At 39.5% G+C, this 6,360-nt stretch overlaps 1 long non-coding RNA gene across 1 annotated transcript in view; it reads left to right on the forward strand.

The window, feature by feature from the left end:
• LOC106946234 (uncharacterized) overlaps positions 1-4,574 on the forward strand; it is an 18,740-nt gene extending 14,166 nt beyond the window's left edge. Inside the window, exon 3 of the long non-coding RNA XR_001424725.1 lies at positions 4,564-4,574. This is a non-coding gene — a long non-coding RNA (uncharacterized LOC106946234). The remainder of the gene's footprint in view (positions 1-4,563) is intronic.
• The last annotated feature ends 1,786 nt before the right edge of the window (positions 4,575-6,360 follow it).

Here is a 6,360-nt window from a genome sequence, read left to right on the forward strand (position 1 = left end):
ACGGGTTTATTAGTCGTAGAAACGAGCTGCTATTTTGAGGCGCAGCCCACACCTCCAACAACCCGTAGCGCTTTTTGAACTAGCTTCCTGCTAACACACACCGAACTCCCTCCTCTTCCGGTCCCTCTTGCTGCTCCCCTGATCCCCCGCCCACATGACAGATCTCTGTCATGTGAGTGGGAGTCAGCAGAGTCAGTCAGGGGAAGCCTATAACTTTATACACATAATAAAGATCACAATGTAACATACAACAAATACACATAACCATATCCACACCAGCAGAACTAAAACACAGAATCATTACAATACTATCCGATTCCGTAAAACAACCACTGAGATCTCGGGAATAACTAATTAGAAAGACTTTATTGGTCTAATATGGTATGTTGCCTTTTTTGTAAAAGTTCATCTGCAAAACCATCAAAACGTGTAAATTACGCAGAACTTGTCCTGACTTATGTGTTGCTTCAGAGGTTGAAACTCGTCAAAGGAAGATCGAAATAGATCTCGATGTGGCATGAGCAGATCTCAAAGTAAAGATTATTCCCTGAAAGCCGACAAAAATGTTGAAGAGCCTTGGGATTAAAAATGAAATGTTTAAAAAGATTGACTGCCTGTGTAATTTTTCCACATATTCCTCATATTGTGATATTTCAAATAGGTATCCACAGAAACTATAGTGAAATCGTTTTAACTGTGTCTGTAACACTACACTTTATTTCCTAGCTGTCATTGATTGTCATATAACGGACACCCCGCGGCCTGGCCTGGATTAATTGGTGGCACTTTCAGAATCTCAGTTCGAGTGAAGATTTTAACCTGTTTCTGATGTAAAAGTATATAAGACAATTGTTTTTTCAGCGATGTCTCATATGGTTGAGAATTACGGTCACTTGATGAAAAGAATAAAGACGAGAAAAAACAACAATAAGGAAGAAATGACACTGCCACATAGATCTGCGGTAGCCATGTCTTCTGTAAATGAGCTAGGAAATAAAGTGTAACATTACAGAAACAGTTAAAAAGATTTCGCTATAGTTTCTGTGGATACCTATTTGAAATATCACAATATGAGGAATATGTGGAAAAATTACACAGCCAGTCGATCTTTTTAAACATTTCATTTTTAATCCCAAGGCTTTTCAACATTTATGTCAGCTTTGCTTTGAGATCTGCTCATTCCACATCGAGATCTATTTCGATCTTCCTTTGACGAGTTTCAACCTCTGAAGCAACACATAAGTCAGGACAAGTTCTGCGTAATTTACATGTTTTGATGGTTTTGCAGATGAACTTTAAAAAAAAAAAGGCAACATACCATATTAGACCAATAAATTCCTTCTAATTAGTTATTCCCGAGATCTTAGTGGTTGTTTTATGGAATTGGATAGTATTTTTGCAAAGATTTGTAGTTCTTTAAGCTTATTGCATTGTTTACTTCCTGGTTCGGTAAAGGGGTCCTAAAAAGCCACGCCCACAGAAACATCAGTCTTTTCCAGCTGCCACCACCAGTTGATTTAGCCACCAGTTGATCTATAACACCGGTCGCAAGTTGTAATGCGAACACAACCGTACCGTTCCGTGCGAAATATATATGAGTTGTGCTTAACCGCTGCGCCACCACTGCACCCTGTACAATTATTTTAATGAAGTATATTTTTAAGCTGTGTGTATGTTAAATATATTTAACCTATTACAGACTGGACAAGTTGAAACAACTTTAGTTGTCATAAATGTAACTCTTACAACTAGACCAGGGGTGTCAAACTCCAGTCCTCAAGGGCCGCTGTCCTGCAGTGTTTAGATGTGCCACAGGTAAAAAACAGTGGAATGAAATGGCTTAATTACCTCCTCCCTGTGTAGATCGGTTCTCCTGAGCCTTGCTAATGACCTAATTATTCTTTTCAGGTGTGGTGCAGCAGAGGCACATCTAAAAGTTGCAGGACAGCGGCCCTTGAGGACTGGAGTTTGACACCCCTGAACTAGACAATCGGATGCTATGCTATTTTGGCTGTGAAGATGGTACAGATAAGGACCTGCCATCACTTATCAGACATTTTCAAAACTCTGATGGTGAGAAATTACTCATAACTAGAATAGACAGAGATCACAGCACATAGGTGCAAAAAGCCACAAACAGGCAAGGCAGATAGCATTGTAGACATGCTGAGCTACAATTAAGAACAGAGGAGAAAGCCTTCTGGCTTCAGAGCTTGTCAGACTGAAAACATTTAGTCTTTGTGAAGGAATGTTGGTCCATGGTGACCCTTCCAGTAGATTTGATGTTTTTGATTGCACTGTTGCACATGATCTGATGGAAAAATGATTTTTCTCTGTAAAGTAAACAAGTTAAGGAATTAAGAATGTGATTATGCTCTTTGTAGAGCATATTTTATTTGCATTGCTAATCAAATGAAGAACATTTTGTGCTTTCTATATATCATAGGTTTATGATCTGTGTTAACAGTAGTATGCGCCATCAACTAAATATTTTATACAATATAAGCACCAAAAGACTGACGGAGCAATTTGTGTGGCTGGTTTTCTGGTGGGACATATTAATAGTGTCTGCGTTGACATCATGGTGACATCAGTTGCAAATGGTTTTGCCTCGCTTCCTGTTTCCTCTTTGCAGCATTGGAGAAATTAATTTTAATAAACTAGTTTTCTCTCTCTCTCTCCGTTTTCCTCCTTTCCTGTTACAACTGTCGATTTCTGCTGCTCCTATACCTGATAGGATCTTCCTATAACCAAAAGGAAAACTGAACCCCAATGTCTCCATATGTATCCAAAAGTAGGATTCTGCAATTGAGGATATTGTATTTCAGTTAACTATTCTGCATTGCATTTGCAAAAGACCAAAAGACTGCCACTGGTAAAGTGGCAGTCTTTACCTTTAACTTTTTGTGTCATCTCTCTCTTCATGTCCTGACCGCCCAACGCATGGTGCTCCACCCACAACAGAGAAAATGCTGGATCTGTAAAGGGTGCAGTGATCCCTTCTTCTGCTCTCGCTATTCGCACACTGATGAAGATTCCAGGAGGCTCCTGACCAGACCATTTAGGAAACGGACCTGAGGCTTTAGTTTCTCAAGGTGGTGACTGAGAGACAGCAGGGATGGAACAACAGCACTGATCGTGACTACTTTCTCAACTTGTCTCAAATCAGTTGCTTCTTCAAAAGACTTCAAGATGTCCACCATCTGCTTCAACAAGTTCCACTCTCTTGCTGTGAATAACAAATCCTTGTGTGCGGCCATTTCAAGAACAGCACAGAGTTCCAGATGCTCACACTGAAGAACCGCCTTCACCTGTCTCACTGTTGAGTTCCATCTTGTGAGGACAGAAGCAGGGATGCTTTTCTGGTCTCCAAGTTCAGCTTCAAACACATCAATGTTGTGCTTGTATGCAGTAGTGAGCTGAGCTTAGATAACTTTGAAAGGGGAGGAGATGCCACTTTGGTCTCTGCCAGGCCATCTCTCACCACCAGCTGGTGTCTGAGCAAAACATTGCAGGCGATGTTTCTCCCCCATAGAAGCACTGACTGTTTCCTGATCTTCCAAGGTTTAGTCATCCCAGAGCTCTGGGTCATCAAGATGACGGCCATCATCAGGTTCCTCGCCTTGCTCAGTGGGAAAGCACACAGTGAATGCTTTTCACATATTGGCATCATTGTCACTTATAAATGTAATCCAGATTGATGTTGTATTCATCGCATGCAGCTTCAAACTTTTCACAGATTCTTTCACCTGTGTGCGAGCCTTTGAAGCGCTCACAGGCCAACAGTTTTGATTTTAGCCCTACCCTCTCAGTTTCATTCTGTATCCAGTGCAGAGTGATGCCAAGGAAACCCCTCATCTTTCATTCTGACCAAACGTCCACCGTCACTGAAACATGATCAGTCTGGCTCAGCTGAGTTTTTAACATCAAATGTTTCTCTGCAGCACGAGCCTCTATTTTTGATCTCATTGTTTTGTGACATATTGGGCTGTAGTTGCTGTCAACTACTGTCAGAAAGTGTTGAAAACTCTTATTTTCCACAATAGACCGGGGCAGATTGCAGCCAATAACCAAGTCAGATATTAAGGCGTTTGAATCATTCACAGCAGAAAGCCATCACATACTGTACTGCCCAGAACTAGTGTCCAGAAATTGTGATATGGAAGGCTATTGAAGTTCATTTGTGACCCTCTTGTTCATCTGGTATTCTGTAAATCTGTCAGAGGTAAACAGATGACAGAAAATCAATTGCAGCCATTCATGAATTACATTTGACTTTAGTTACTCCCACTAATCATAAATACTAACACTAAAACAACCATAGTTTTCAGAAAATATAAGTATATAAAACGTATATCACAAGTAAAATCAGGAAGCTCTGTTGCATTTACCTATTTTTCTGCTTTTATTTCTAATTATGTTAGTTTCAGTTCTCCATAAATATGGGCCAGATTTTCTAAACACAAATTTTCACTGGGACAGACTCTGTATTTGGTCTGGTGTAACAGATAAAACACATGCAAAAATCAAACACACAACGCACTCATTGCAAATAAAGCACAGTGGTTTTGAATTTGGATGTGACGGTAAAAGTAATATTTGTCAGTGTGGGGTTAAATCTACAGCCTATTTCACATCTGAGTACTGAAAAATACATGTGTGAATAAAGCTTCCTAGAATCACCAATCAAGACACAAAATAATGGGCTGCATTGTGGGTTAACTACCCCACTCAGTGTTATCTTCAGGGTCCTTACAATTGTATATTTTTTACTTTTACAGAAATTTCTGAAGGATAGCAAAATTACTGGATTTTAATTTGTTTTTCTACCAAAACTAAGCCACTTGGAAATGGATTCTGTGCAACATGTGACCATCATGTCGCCATTTGAATTGTTATAGCTGAAAAAACATAGACTTAATGCACTGACTGCAGCAAACGATCTATTTACTGTCAATATAATTTCCCAACGTAGATGTCTTCAAATACACCATCCATCCTGTGATGGAACTGGACCTGGTTCAGCATTATGATGGGACAGAGAGAAAGAGTTCAGGTTCAGGACCTGCTTTCTGCTCGCTGTCCACCGGCTGGAGGCAGAAGGACAGGATTTATGAGAAATCATAGCATACAAGTGGTATCACCATCTCCATCCAGTATTCTCTTCTTGCATCTTTTGCAAGCTGCATTTCGTTTTATATTTAAAAGTTCATAATCTATGTAGCCAAAAGAAATGATTCGCAGAAGCATATTTGGGGACTTATTTCGTCTCTCGCTCCCCCAGCCCCGGAGCCCCGCCTCGTTTTTGTAAGTTTCTACATTTAATTTGATTGGTTGTGCTGCAGCTTATGCAGATGTACATACGGAGTGTGGAAGAACAGAGGGACAATCTGCGCCTGTTAATACGGAATGAGTGAAATAAATTAATGGAGCCCTCTTTAGAAATGATATTTGGCTGCTAAGTTATTTGGAGTCAGAGTTTCCAGGCTACTTACTAGTCTGTAGCTCTGAATTAGCAGCTGATCAGCTGCTGTTTGTTTTTAAGTGGCAATAAATCATAAAACTCTCCTTCAGATGAGTTTGCTCTACCCACTCTCTCACCTTTCTTTTATTGTTTAACAATCGTTTTTATGTGGTACAACAAACTAATTTGTGTAGCTTTGACTCTTTTTTTTTTTTTGAGAAATTAGCAGTAAAATTAGTCTGAACTCCTGTCTGTGATGACACATTGTAATTCACAGTATTCTGGAAAGCTTTAGAATTCTCTTTACAGCTGATTAGGCAACACTTCCTTATGAGGCAGTGGAGTTAAATCAGAAATGATTCATTTCCCTCACTGAACATGATTAAAAACAGACCAAGAAGATCGTTTCTGCTGGGATGAGACAAGCATTTCTCAAACAAAAATACAAAAGTGTATCAATTTTGGAAAAACTGCATTAATTTGTTTTCATTCATTTATTAAGAAAGTGTCATGCTGAGAATAATTTATGACCTTCCATAAACTTTTTATTTACGTTACAGCAATCAAGCTGTTCTTATAAAAGCTATTAACTTGTTATATTGTATTTTGATGATTATTTCAACTTTCTCTAAGATGGCCATCAGTTACAGCTGCTAATGACTAATAGTAACAGAAGCTATTCATCTTTTTTGTGTAGAGCACTTTATGCCTCTCTGTCTGTTACCCAGGCATTCATCACTTAAATAGCTCCTTAGATTTTATCAGCAGTAATTGATTGAGGGTCCTAAATGTGTAGCCATGCTACAGCTGCTTTCCCTTCCAGCTACACGTAGCGACGAACCAAAACAAAAGCGAATGCAAAACGACACGGAGCTGGAGACGACGCTCGTATGAGG

This window comes from Poecilia latipinna, unplaced genomic scaffold (assembly GCF_001443285.1).
Source record: "Poecilia latipinna isolate Pla-1442-1.1 unplaced genomic scaffold, P_latipinna-1.0 Scaffold182, whole genome shotgun sequence".
In the NCBI taxonomy this organism is placed as follows: Eukaryota; Metazoa; Chordata; class Actinopteri; order Cyprinodontiformes; family Poeciliidae; genus Poecilia; species Poecilia latipinna.